The 10,000-nt window shown below is 47.3% G+C and overlaps 20 non-coding genes and 14 pseudogenes across 20 annotated transcripts in view; all 34 read left to right on the top strand.

Annotated features, from left to right (window-relative positions):
* LOC146264775 (5S ribosomal RNA) overlaps positions 1–115 on the top strand; it is a 119-nt gene extending 4 nt beyond the window's left edge. The window contains exon 1 of the ribosomal RNA XR_014725143.1: positions 1–115. This exon is cut by the window's left edge and continues 4 nt beyond it. This is a non-coding gene — a ribosomal RNA (5S ribosomal RNA).
* Positions 116–299: 184 nt separating this feature from the next.
* On the top strand, positions 300–418 carry LOC146264774 (5S ribosomal RNA; annotated as a pseudogene).
* A 172-nt stretch (positions 419–590) lies between these two features.
* Positions 591–709, top strand: LOC146264773 (5S ribosomal RNA; annotated as a pseudogene).
* A 170-nt stretch (positions 710–879) lies between these two features.
* On the top strand, positions 880–998 carry LOC146264772 (5S ribosomal RNA). Its single transcript, XR_014726092.1, has one exon. It is a non-coding gene; the product is annotated as a 5S ribosomal RNA (ribosomal RNA).
* A 186-nt stretch (positions 999–1,184) lies between these two features.
* On the top strand, positions 1,185–1,307 carry LOC146264771 (5S ribosomal RNA; annotated as a pseudogene).
* A 172-nt stretch (positions 1,308–1,479) lies between these two features.
* Positions 1,480–1,598, top strand: LOC146264770 (5S ribosomal RNA; annotated as a pseudogene).
* Positions 1,599–1,832: 234 nt separating this feature from the next.
* LOC146264769 (5S ribosomal RNA) lies at positions 1,833–1,951 on the top strand. The gene has a single exon (XR_014726091.1). It is a non-coding gene; the product is annotated as a 5S ribosomal RNA (ribosomal RNA).
* Positions 1,952–2,125: 174 nt separating this feature from the next.
* Positions 2,126–2,244, top strand: LOC146264768 (5S ribosomal RNA). Its single transcript, XR_014728000.1, has one exon. It is a non-coding gene; the product is annotated as a 5S ribosomal RNA (ribosomal RNA).
* Positions 2,245–2,432: 188 nt separating this feature from the next.
* Positions 2,433–2,551, top strand: LOC146264767 (5S ribosomal RNA; annotated as a pseudogene).
* A 186-nt stretch (positions 2,552–2,737) lies between these two features.
* LOC146264766 (5S ribosomal RNA) lies at positions 2,738–2,856 on the top strand (annotated as a pseudogene).
* Positions 2,857–3,034: 178 nt separating this feature from the next.
* LOC146264765 (5S ribosomal RNA) lies at positions 3,035–3,153 on the top strand. Its single transcript, XR_014729180.1, has one exon. It is a non-coding gene; the product is annotated as a 5S ribosomal RNA (ribosomal RNA).
* Positions 3,154–3,325: 172 nt separating this feature from the next.
* LOC146264764 (5S ribosomal RNA) lies at positions 3,326–3,444 on the top strand. Its single transcript, XR_014726090.1, has one exon. It is a non-coding gene; the product is annotated as a 5S ribosomal RNA (ribosomal RNA).
* A 174-nt stretch (positions 3,445–3,618) lies between these two features.
* LOC146264763 (5S ribosomal RNA) lies at positions 3,619–3,737 on the top strand. The gene has a single exon (XR_014727999.1). It is a non-coding gene; the product is annotated as a 5S ribosomal RNA (ribosomal RNA).
* Positions 3,738–3,923: 186 nt separating this feature from the next.
* On the top strand, positions 3,924–4,042 carry LOC146264762 (5S ribosomal RNA; annotated as a pseudogene).
* A 190-nt stretch (positions 4,043–4,232) lies between these two features.
* On the top strand, positions 4,233–4,351 carry LOC146264761 (5S ribosomal RNA). The gene has a single exon (XR_014727767.1). It is a non-coding gene; the product is annotated as a 5S ribosomal RNA (ribosomal RNA).
* Positions 4,352–4,543: 192 nt separating this feature from the next.
* On the top strand, positions 4,544–4,662 carry LOC146264760 (5S ribosomal RNA). The gene has a single exon (XR_014727766.1). It is a non-coding gene; the product is annotated as a 5S ribosomal RNA (ribosomal RNA).
* A 184-nt stretch (positions 4,663–4,846) lies between these two features.
* LOC146264759 (5S ribosomal RNA) lies at positions 4,847–4,965 on the top strand (annotated as a pseudogene).
* Positions 4,966–5,151: 186 nt separating this feature from the next.
* LOC146264758 (5S ribosomal RNA) lies at positions 5,152–5,270 on the top strand. Its single transcript, XR_014727765.1, has one exon. It is a non-coding gene; the product is annotated as a 5S ribosomal RNA (ribosomal RNA).
* A 190-nt stretch (positions 5,271–5,460) lies between these two features.
* LOC146264757 (5S ribosomal RNA) lies at positions 5,461–5,579 on the top strand. The gene has a single exon (XR_014727764.1). It is a non-coding gene; the product is annotated as a 5S ribosomal RNA (ribosomal RNA).
* A 182-nt stretch (positions 5,580–5,761) lies between these two features.
* LOC146264756 (5S ribosomal RNA) lies at positions 5,762–5,879 on the top strand (annotated as a pseudogene).
* A 176-nt stretch (positions 5,880–6,055) lies between these two features.
* On the top strand, positions 6,056–6,174 carry LOC146264755 (5S ribosomal RNA). The gene has a single exon (XR_014726089.1). It is a non-coding gene; the product is annotated as a 5S ribosomal RNA (ribosomal RNA).
* Positions 6,175–6,346: 172 nt separating this feature from the next.
* Positions 6,347–6,455, top strand: LOC146264754 (5S ribosomal RNA; annotated as a pseudogene).
* A 184-nt stretch (positions 6,456–6,639) lies between these two features.
* On the top strand, positions 6,640–6,758 carry LOC146264753 (5S ribosomal RNA; annotated as a pseudogene).
* A 188-nt stretch (positions 6,759–6,946) lies between these two features.
* Positions 6,947–7,065, top strand: LOC146264752 (5S ribosomal RNA). The gene has a single exon (XR_014726088.1). It is a non-coding gene; the product is annotated as a 5S ribosomal RNA (ribosomal RNA).
* Positions 7,066–7,237: 172 nt separating this feature from the next.
* LOC146264751 (5S ribosomal RNA) lies at positions 7,238–7,346 on the top strand (annotated as a pseudogene).
* A 170-nt stretch (positions 7,347–7,516) lies between these two features.
* LOC146264750 (5S ribosomal RNA) lies at positions 7,517–7,635 on the top strand. The gene has a single exon (XR_014726086.1). It is a non-coding gene; the product is annotated as a 5S ribosomal RNA (ribosomal RNA).
* A 190-nt stretch (positions 7,636–7,825) lies between these two features.
* On the top strand, positions 7,826–7,944 carry LOC146264749 (5S ribosomal RNA; annotated as a pseudogene).
* Positions 7,945–8,116: 172 nt separating this feature from the next.
* Positions 8,117–8,235, top strand: LOC146264748 (5S ribosomal RNA; annotated as a pseudogene).
* A 210-nt stretch (positions 8,236–8,445) lies between these two features.
* On the top strand, positions 8,446–8,564 carry LOC146264747 (5S ribosomal RNA). The gene has a single exon (XR_014726085.1). It is a non-coding gene; the product is annotated as a 5S ribosomal RNA (ribosomal RNA).
* Positions 8,565–8,738: 174 nt separating this feature from the next.
* LOC146264746 (5S ribosomal RNA) lies at positions 8,739–8,857 on the top strand. Its single transcript, XR_014726084.1, has one exon. It is a non-coding gene; the product is annotated as a 5S ribosomal RNA (ribosomal RNA).
* A 174-nt stretch (positions 8,858–9,031) lies between these two features.
* Positions 9,032–9,150, top strand: LOC146264745 (5S ribosomal RNA). The gene has a single exon (XR_014726083.1). It is a non-coding gene; the product is annotated as a 5S ribosomal RNA (ribosomal RNA).
* Positions 9,151–9,324: 174 nt separating this feature from the next.
* LOC146264744 (5S ribosomal RNA) lies at positions 9,325–9,443 on the top strand. Its single transcript, XR_014727998.1, has one exon. It is a non-coding gene; the product is annotated as a 5S ribosomal RNA (ribosomal RNA).
* A 198-nt stretch (positions 9,444–9,641) lies between these two features.
* LOC146264743 (5S ribosomal RNA) lies at positions 9,642–9,760 on the top strand. The gene has a single exon (XR_014727763.1). It is a non-coding gene; the product is annotated as a 5S ribosomal RNA (ribosomal RNA).
* Positions 9,761–9,938: 178 nt separating this feature from the next.
* The window catches only part of LOC146264742 (5S ribosomal RNA), a 119-nt gene continuing 57 nt past the window's right edge, over positions 9,939–10,000 (top strand). The window contains exon 1 of the ribosomal RNA XR_014726082.1: positions 9,939–10,000. This exon is cut by the window's right edge and continues 57 nt beyond it. This is a non-coding gene — a ribosomal RNA (5S ribosomal RNA).

Here is a 10,000-nt window from a genome sequence, read left to right as displayed (position 1 = left end):
ACGGCCATACCAGCCTGGCAACGCCCGATCTCGTCTGATCTCGGAAGCTAAGCAGGGTCGGGCCTGGTTAGTACTTGGATGGGAGACCGCCTGGGAATACCAGGTGCTGTATGCTCTTTTGCTCATTCACTTAGAAACTGAAATCTTGCAATATGCACAAGTAGTCCTTCATGAAAGGGGCTGGAAACTGTTTTCATTTTGACACGAGAGAGAGAGAGAGAGAGAGAGAGAGAGACCACCTTGCATTGTCAAATGCCAAATCTGTATATGGATAAGTAGCCTATGGTTGTCAACTTATTTCGTACGGCCATACCAGCCTGGCAACGCCCGATCACGTCTGATCTCGTAAGCTAAGCAGGGTCGGGCCTGGTTAGTACTTGGATGGGAGACCGCCTGGGAATACCAGGTGCTGTATGCTCTTTTGCTCATTCACTTAGAAACTGACATCTTGCAATATGCACAAGTAGTCCTTCATGAAAGGGGCTGGAAGCTGTTTTCATTTTGACACGAGAGAGAGAGAGAGAGACCACCTTGCATTGTCAATTGCTAAATCTGTATATGGATAAGTAGCCTATGGTTGTCAACTTATTTCGTACGGCCATACCAGCCTGGCAACGCCCGCTCTCGTCTGATCTCGGAAGCTAAGCAGGGTCGGGCCTGGTTAGTACTTGGATGGGAGACCGCCTGGGAATACCAGGTGCTGTATGCTCTTTTGCTCATTCACTTAGAAACTGACATCTTGCAATATGCACAAGTAGTCCTTCATGAAAGGGGCTGGAAGCTGTTTTCATTTTGACACGAGAGAGAGAGAGAGACTACCTTGCATTGTCAATTGCTAAATCTGTATATGGATAAGTAGCCTATGGTTGTCAACTTATTTCGTACGGCCATACCAGCCTGGCAACGCCCGATCTCGTCTGATCTCGGAAGCTAAGCAGGGTCGGGCCTGGTTAGTACTTGGATGGGAGACCGCCTGGGAATACCAGGTGCTGTATGCTCTTTTGCTCATTCACTTAGAAACTGAAATCTTGCAATATGCACAAGTAGTCCTTCATGAAAGGGGCTGGAAACTGTTTTCATTTTGACACGAGAGAGAGAGAGAGAGAGAGAGAGAGAGAGACCACCTTGCATTGTCAAATGCCAAATCTGTATATGGATAAGTAGCCTATGGTTGTCAACTTATTTCGTACGGCCATCCATACCAGCCTGGCAACGCCCGATCACGTCTGATCTCGTAAGCTAAGCAGGGTCGGGCCTGGTTAGTACTTGGATGGGAGACCGCCTGGGAATACCAGGTGCTGTATGCTCTTTTGCTCATTCACTTAGAAACTGACATCTTGCAATATGCACAAGTAGTCCTTCATGAAAGGGGCTGGAAGCTGTTTTCATTTTGACACGAGAGAGACAGAGAGAGACCACCTTGCATTGTCAATTGCTAAATCTGTATATGGATAAGTAGCCTATGGTTGTCAACTTATTTCGTACGGCCATACCAGCCTGGCAACGCCCGCTCTCGTCTGATCTCGGAAGCTAAGCAGGGTCGGGCCTGGTTAGTACTTGGATGGGAGACCGCCTGGGAATACCAGGTGCTGTATGCTCTTTTGCTCATTCACTTAGAAACTGACATCTTGCAATATGCACAAGTAGTCCTTCATGAAAGGGGCTGGAAGCTGTTTTCATTTTGACACGAGAGAGAGAGAGAGAGAGAGAGAGAGAGAGAGAGAGAGAGAGAGAGAGAGAGAGAGAGAGAGAGAGAGAGAGAGAGAGACCACCTTGCATTGTCAATTGCTAAATCTGTATATGGATAAGTAGCCTATGGTTGTCAACTTATTTCGTACGGCCATACCAGCCTGGCAACGCCCGATCTCGTCTGATCTCGGAAGCTAAGCAGGGTCGGGCCTGGTTAGTACTTGGATGGGAGACCGCCTGGGAATACCAGGTGCTGTATGCTCTTTTGCTCATTAACTTAGAAACTGACATCTTGCAATATGCACAAGTAGTCCTTCATGAAAGGGGCTGGAAGCTGTTTTCATTTTGACACGAGAGAGAGAGAGAGAGAGACCACCTTGCATTGTCAATTGCTAAATCTGTATATGGATAAGTAGCCTATGGTTGTCAACTTATTTCGTACGGCCATACCAGCCTGGCCACGCCCGATCTCGTCTGATCTCGGAAGCTAAGCAGGGTCGGGCCTGGTTAGTACTTGGATGGGAGACCGCCTGGGAATACCAGGTGCTGTATGCTCTTTTGCTCATTCACTTAGAAACTGACATCTTGCAATATGCACAAGTAGTCCTTCATGAAAGGGGCTGGAAGCTGTTTTCATTTTGACACGAGAGAGAGAGAGAGAGAGAGAGAGAGAGAGAGACTACCTTGCATTGTCAATTGCTAAATCTGTATATGGATAAGTAGCCTATGGTTGTCAACTTATTTCGTACGGCCATACCAGCCTGGCAACGCCCGATCACGTCTGATCTCGGAAGCTAAGCAGGGTCGGGCCTGGTTAGTACTTGGATGGGAGACCGCCTGGTAATACCAGGTGCTGTATGCTCTTTTGCTCATTCACTTAGAAACTGACATCTTGCAATATGCACAAGTAGTCCTTCATGAAAGGGGCTGGAAGCTGTTTTCATTTTGACACGAGAGAGAGAGAGAGAGAGAGAGAGAGAGAGACCACCTTGCATTGTCAATTGCTAAATCTGTATATGGATAAGTAGCCTATGGTTGTCAACTTATTTCGTACGGCCATACCAGCCTGGCAACGCCCGATCACGTCTGATCTCGGAAGCTAAGCAGGGTCGGGCCTGGTTAGTACTTGGATGGGAGACCGCCTGGGAATACCAGGTGGCGTATGCTCTTTTGCTCATTCACTTAGAAACTGAAATCTTGCAATATGCACAAGTAGTCCTTCATGAAAGGGGCTGGAAGCTGTTTTCATTTTGACACGAGAGAGAGAGAGAGAGAGAGAGACCACCTTGCATTGTCAATTGCTAAATCTGTATATGGATAAGTAGCCTATGGTTGTCAACTTATTTCGTACGGCCATACCAGCCTGGCAACGCCCGATCTCGTCTGATCTCGGAAGCTAAGCAGGGTCGGGCCTGGTTAGTACTTGGATGGGAGACCGCCTGGGTATACCAGGTGCTGTATGCTCTTTTGCTCATTCACTTAGAAACTGAAATCTTGCAATATGCACAAGTAGTCCTTCATGAAAGGGGCTGGAAGCTGTTTTCATTTTGACACGAGAGAGAGAGAGAGAGACCACCTTGCATTGTCAATTGCTAAATCTGTATATGGATAAGTAGCCTATGGTTGTCAACTTATTTCGTACGGCCATACCAGCCTGGCAACGCCCGATCTCGTCTGATCTCGGAAGCTAAGCAGGGTCGGGCCTGGTTAGTACTTGGATGGGAGACCGCCTGGGAATACCAGGTGCTGTATGCTCTTTTGCTCATTAACTTAGAAACTGACATCTTGCAATATGCACAAGTAGTCCTTCATGAAAGGGGCTGGAAGCTGTTTTCATTTTGACACGAGAGAGAGAGAGAGAGAGACCACCTTGCATTGTCAATTGCTAAATCTGTATATGGATAAGTAGCCTATGGTTGTCAACTTATTTCGTACGGCCATACCAGCCTGGCCACGCCCGATCTCGTCTGATCTCGGAAGCTAAGCAGGGTCGGGCCTGGTTAGTACTTGGATGGGAGACCGCCTGGGAATACCAGGTGCTGTATGCTCTTTTGCTCATTCACTTAGAAACTGACATCTTGCAATATGCACAAGTAGTCCTTCATGAAAGGGGCTGGAAGCTGTTTTCATTTTGACACGAGAGAGAGAGAGAGAGAGAGAGAGAGAGAGACTACCTTGCATTGTCAATTGCTAAATCTGTATATGGATAAGTAGCCTATGGTTGTCAACTTATTTTGTACGGCCATACCAGCCTGGCAACGCCCGATCACGTCTGATCTCGGAAGCTAAGCAGGGTCGGGCCTGGTTAGTACTTGGATGGGAGACCGCCTGGTAATACCAGGTGCTGTATGCTCTTTTGCTCATTCACTTAGAAACTGACATCTTGCAATATGCACAAGTAGTCCTTCATGAAAGGGGCTGGAAGCTGTTTTCATTTTGACACGAGAGAGAGAGAGAGAGAGAGAGAGAGAGAGAGAGACCACCTTGCATTGTCAATTGCTAAATCTGTATATGGATAAGTAGCCTATGGTTGTCAACTTATTTCGTACGGCCATACCAGCCTGGCAACGCCCGATCACGTCTGATCTCGGAAGCTAAGCAGGGTCGGGCCTGGTTAGTACTTGGATGGGAGACCGCCTGGGAATACCAGGTGCTGTATGCTCTTTTGCTCATTCACTTAGAAACTGACATCTTGCAATATGCACAAGTAGTCCTTCATGAAAGGGGCTGGAAGCTGTTTTCATTTTGACACGAGAGAGAGAGAGAGAGAGAGAGAGAGAGAGAGAGAGACCACCTTGCATTGTCAATTGCTAAATCTGTATATGGATAAGTAGCCTATGGTTGTCAACTTATTTCGTACGGCCATACCAGCCTGGCAACGCCCGATCACGTCTGATCTCGGAAGCTAAGCAGGGTCGGGCCTGGTTAGTACTTGGATGGGAGACCGCCTGGGAATACCAGGTGCTGTATGCTCTTTTGCTCATTCACTTAGAAACTGACATCTTGCAATATGCACAAGTAGTCCTTCATGAAAGGGGCTGGAAGCTGTTTTCATTTTGACACGAGAGAGAGAGAGAGAGAGAGAGAGAGAGACTACCTTGCATTGTCAATTGCTAAATCTGTATATGGATAAGTAGCCTATGGTTGTCAACTTATTTTGTACGGCCATACCAGCCTGGCAACGCCCGATCACGTCTGATCTCGGAAGCTAAGCAGGGTCGGGCCTGGTTAGTACTTGGATGGGAGACCGCCTGGTAATACCAGGTGCTGTATGCTCTTTTGCTCATTCACTTAGAAACTGACATCTTGCAATATGCACAAGTAGTCCTTCATGAAAGGGGCTGGAAGCTGTTTTCATTTTGACACGAGAGAGAGAGAGAGAGAGAGAGAGAGAGAGACCACCTTGCATTGTCAATTGCTAAATCTGTATATGGATAAGTAGCCTATGGTTGTCAACTTATTTCGTACGGCCATACCAGCCTGGCAACGCCCGATCACGTCTGATCTCGGAAGCTAAGCAGGGTCGGGCCTGGTTAGTACTTGGATGGGAGACCGCCTGGGAATACCAGGTGCTGTATGCTCTTTTGCTCATTCACTTAGAAACTGACATCTTGCAATATGCACAAGTAGTCCTTCATGAAAGGGGCTGGAAGCTGTTTTCATTTTGACACGAGAGAGAGAGAGAGAGAGAGAGAGAGAGAGAGAGACCACCTTGCATTGTCAATTGCTAAATCTGTATATGGATAAGTAGCCTATGGTTGTCAACTTATTTCGTACGGCCATACCAGCCTGGCAACGCCCGATCACGTCTGATCTCGGAAGCTAAGCAGGGTCGGGCCTGGTTAGTACTTGGATGGGAGACCGCCTGGGAATACCAGGTGCTGTATGCTCTTTTGCTCATTCACATAGAAACTGACATCTTGCAATATGCACAAGTAGTCCTTCATGAAAGGGGCTGGAAGATGTTTTCATTTTGACACGAGAGAGAGAGAGAGAGAGAGAGAGAGACTACCTTGCATTGTCAATTGCTAAATCTGTATATGGATAAGTAGCCTATGGTTGTCAACTTATTTCGTACGGCCATACCAGCCTGGCAACGCCCGATCTCGTCTGATCTCGGAAGCTAAGCAGGGTCGGCCTGGTTAGTACTTGGATGGGAGACCGCCTGGGAATACCAGGTGCTGTATGCTCTTGTGCTCATTCACTTAGAAACTGAAATCTTGCAATATGCACAAGTAGTCCTTCATGAAAGGGGCTGGAAGCTGTTTTCATTTTGACACGAGAGAGAGAGAGAGAGAGAGACTACCTTGCATTTTCAATTGCTAAATCTGTATATGGATAAGTAGCCTATGGTTGTCAACTTATTTCGTACGGCCATACCAGCCTGGCAACGCCCGATCTCGTCTGATCTCGGAAGCTAAGCAGGGTCGGGCCTGGTTAGTACTTGGATGGGAGACCGCCTGGGAATACCAGGTGCTGTATGCTCTTTTGCTCATTCACTTAGAAACTGACATCTTGCAATATGCACAAGTAGTCCTTCATGAAAGGGGCTGGAAGCTGTTTTCATTTTGACACGAGAGAGAGAGAGAGAGACTACCTTGCATTGTCAATTGCTAAATCTGTATATGGATAAGTAGCCTATGGTTGTCAACTTATTTAGTACGGCCATACCAGCCTGGCAACGCCTGATCTCGGAAGCTAAGCAGGGTCGGGCCTGGTTAGTACTTGGATGGGAGACCGCCTGGGAATACCAGGTGCTGTATGCTCTTTTGCTCATTCACTTAGAAACTGACATCTTGCAATATGCACAAGTAGTCCTTCATGAAAGGGGCTGGAAGCTGTTTTCATTTTGACACGAGAGAGAGAGAGAGAGAGAGAGAGAGAGACCACCTTGCATTGTCAATTGCTAAATCTGTATATGGATAAGTAGCCTATGGTTGTCAACTTATTTCGTACGGCCATACCAGCCTGGCAACGCCCGATCACGTCTGATCTCGTAAGCTAAGCAGGGTCTGGCCTGGTTAGTACTTGGATGGGAGACCGCCTGGGAATACCAGGTGCTGTATGCTCTTTTGCTCATTCACTTAGAAACTGACATCTTGCAATATGCACAAGTAGTCCTTCATGAAAGGGGCTGGAAGCTGTTTTCATTTTGACACGAGAGAGAGAGAGAGAGAGAGAGAGAGAGAGAGACTACCTTGTATTGTCAATTGCTAAATCTGTATATGGATAAGTAGCCTATGGTTGTCAACTTATTTCGTACGGCCATACCAGCCTGGCAACGCCCGATCTCGTCTGATCTCGGAAGCTAAGCAGGGTCGGGCCTGGTTAGTACTTGGATGGGAGACCGCCTGGGAATACCAGGTGCTGTATGCTCTTATGCTCATTCACTTAGAAACTGACATCTTGCAATATGCACAAGTAGTCCTTCATGAAAGGGGCTGGAAGCTGTTTTCATTTTGACACGAGAGAGAGAGAGAGAGACCACCTTGCATTGTCAATTGCTAAATCTGTATATGGATAAGTAGCCTATGGTTGTCAACTTATTTCGTACGGCCATACCAGCCTGGCAACGCCTGATCTCGGAAGCTAAGCAGGGTCGGGCCTGGTTAGTACTTGGATGGGAGACCGCCTGGGAATACCAGGTGCTGTATGCTCTTTTGCTCATTCACTTAGAAACTGACATCTTGCAATATGCACAAGTAGTCCTTCATGAAAGGGGCTGGAAGCTGTTTTCATTTTGACACGAGAGAGAGAGAGAGACTACCTTGCATTGTCAATTGCTAAATCTGTATATGGATAAGTAGCCTATGGTTGTCAACTTATTTCGTACGGCCATACCAGCCTGGCAACGCCCGATCTCGTCTGATCTCGGAAGCTAAGCAGGGTCGGGCCTGGTTAGTACTTGGATGGGAGACCGCCTGGGAATACCAGGTGCTGTATGCTCTTTTGCTCATTCACTTAGAAACTGACATCTTGCAATATGCACAAGTAGTCCTTCATGAAAGGGGCTGGAAACTGTTTTCATTTTGACACGAGAGAGAGAGAGAGAGAGAGAGAGAGAGAGAGAGACCACCTTGCATTGTCAAATGCCAAATCTGTATATGGATAAGTAGCCTATGGTTGTCAACTTATTTCGTACGGCCATACCAGCCTGGCAACGCCCGATCACGTCTGATCTCGTAAGCTAAGCAGGGTCGGGCCTGGTTAGTACTTGGATGGGAGACCGCCTGGGAATACCAGGTGCTGTATGCTCTTTTGCTCATTCACTTAGAAACTGACATCTTGCAATATGCACAAGTAGTCCTTCATGAAAGGGGCTGGAAGCTGTTTTCATTTTGACACGAGAGAGAGAGAGAGAGACCACCTTGCATTGTCAATTGCTAAATCTGTATATGGATAAGTAGCCTATGGTTGTCAACTTATTTCGTACGGCCATACCAGCCTGGCAACGCCCGCTCTCGTCTGATCTCGGAAGCTAAGCAGGGTCGGGCCTGGTTAGTACTTGGATGGGAGACCGCCTGGGAATACCAGGTGCTGTATGCTCTTTTGCTCATTCACTTAGAAACTGACATCTTGCAATATGCACAAGTAGTCCTTCATGAAAGGGGCTGGAAGCTGTTTTCATTTTGACACGAGAGAGAGAGAGAGAGAGAGAGAGAGAGAGAGAGAGAGAGAGAGAGAGAGAGAGACCACCTTGCATTGTCAATTGCTAAATCTGTATATGGATAAGTAGCCTATGGTTGTCAACTTATTTCGTACGGCCATACCAGCCTGGCAACGCCCGATCTCGTCTGATCTCGGAAGCTAAGCAGGGTCGGGCCTGGTTAGTACTTGGATGGGAGACCGCCTGGGAATACCAGGTGCTGTATGCTCTTTTGCTCATTCACTTAGAAACTGAAATCTTGCAATATGCACAAGTAGTCCTTCATGAAAGGGGCTGGAAGCTGTTTTCATTTTGACACGAGAGAGAGAGAGAGAGAGACCACCTTGCATTGTCAATTGCTAAATCTGTATATGGATAAGTAGCCTATGGTTGTCAACTTATTTCGTACGGCCATACCAGCCTGGCAACGCCCGATCTCGTCTGATCTCGGAAGCTAAGCAGGGTCGGGCCTGGTTAGTACTTGGATGGGAGACCGCCTGGGAATACCAGGTGCTGTATGCTCTTTTGCTCATTCACTTAGAAACTGAAATCTTGCAATATGCACAAGTAGTCCTTCATGAAAGGGGCTGGAAGCTGTTTTCATTTTGACACGAGAGAGAGAGAGAGAGAGACCACCTTGCATTGTCAATTGCTAAATCTGTATATGGATAAGTAGCCTATGGTTGTCAACTTATTTCGTACGGCCATACCAGCCTGGCAACGCCCGATCTCGTCTGATCTCGGAAGCTAAGCAGGGTCGGGCCTGGTTAGTACTTGGATGGGAGACCGCCTGGGAATACCAGGTGCTGTATGCTCTTTTGCTCATTAACTTAGAAACTGACATCTTGCAATATGCACAAGTAGTCCTTCATGAAAGGGGCTGGAAGCTGTTTTCATTTTGACACGAGAGAGAGAGAGAGAGAGACCACCTTGCATTGTCAATTGCTAAATCTGTATATGGATAAGTAGCCTATGGTTGTCAACTTATTTCGTACGGCCATACCAGCCTGGCCACGCCCGATCTCGTCTGATCTCGGAAGCTAAGCAGGGTCGGGCCTGGTTAGTACTTGGATGGGAGACCGCCTGGGAATACCAGGTGCTGTATGCTCTTTTGCTCATTCACTTAGAAACTGACATCTTGCAATATGCACAAGTAGTCCTTCATGAAAGGGGCTGGAAGCTGTTTTCATTTTGACACGAGAGAGAGAGAGAGAGAGAGAGAGAGAGAGAGAGAGAGAGAGACTACCTTGCATTGTCAATTGCTAAATCTGTATATGGATAAGTAGCCTATGGTTGTCAACTTATTTCGTACGGCCATACCAGCCTGGCAACGCCCGATCACGTCTGATCTCGGAAGCTAAGCAGGGTCGGGCCTGGTTAGTACTTGGATGGGAGACCGCCTGGGAATACCAGGTGCTGTATGCTCTTTTGCTCATTCACTTAGAAACTGACATCTTGCAATATGCACAAGTAGTCCTTCATGAAAGGGGCTGGAAGCTGTTTTCATTTTGACACGAGAGAGAGAGAGAGAGAGAGAGACTACCTTGCATTGTCAATTGCTAAATCTGTATATGGATAAGTAGCCTATGGTTGTCAACTTATTTCGTACGGCCATACCAGCCTGGCAACGCCCGATCTCGTCTGATCTCGGAAGCTAAGCAGGGT

This window comes from Hypomesus nipponensis, chromosome 12, assembly GCF_054491055.1.
Source record: "Hypomesus nipponensis isolate SF chromosome 12, ASM5449105v1, whole genome shotgun sequence".
Classification (NCBI taxonomy): Eukaryota; Metazoa; Chordata; class Actinopteri; order Osmeriformes; family Osmeridae; genus Hypomesus; species Hypomesus nipponensis.
The sequence above is the reverse complement of the archived record's forward strand: the minus strand, read 5'-3'. Positions and strand labels throughout refer to the sequence as shown.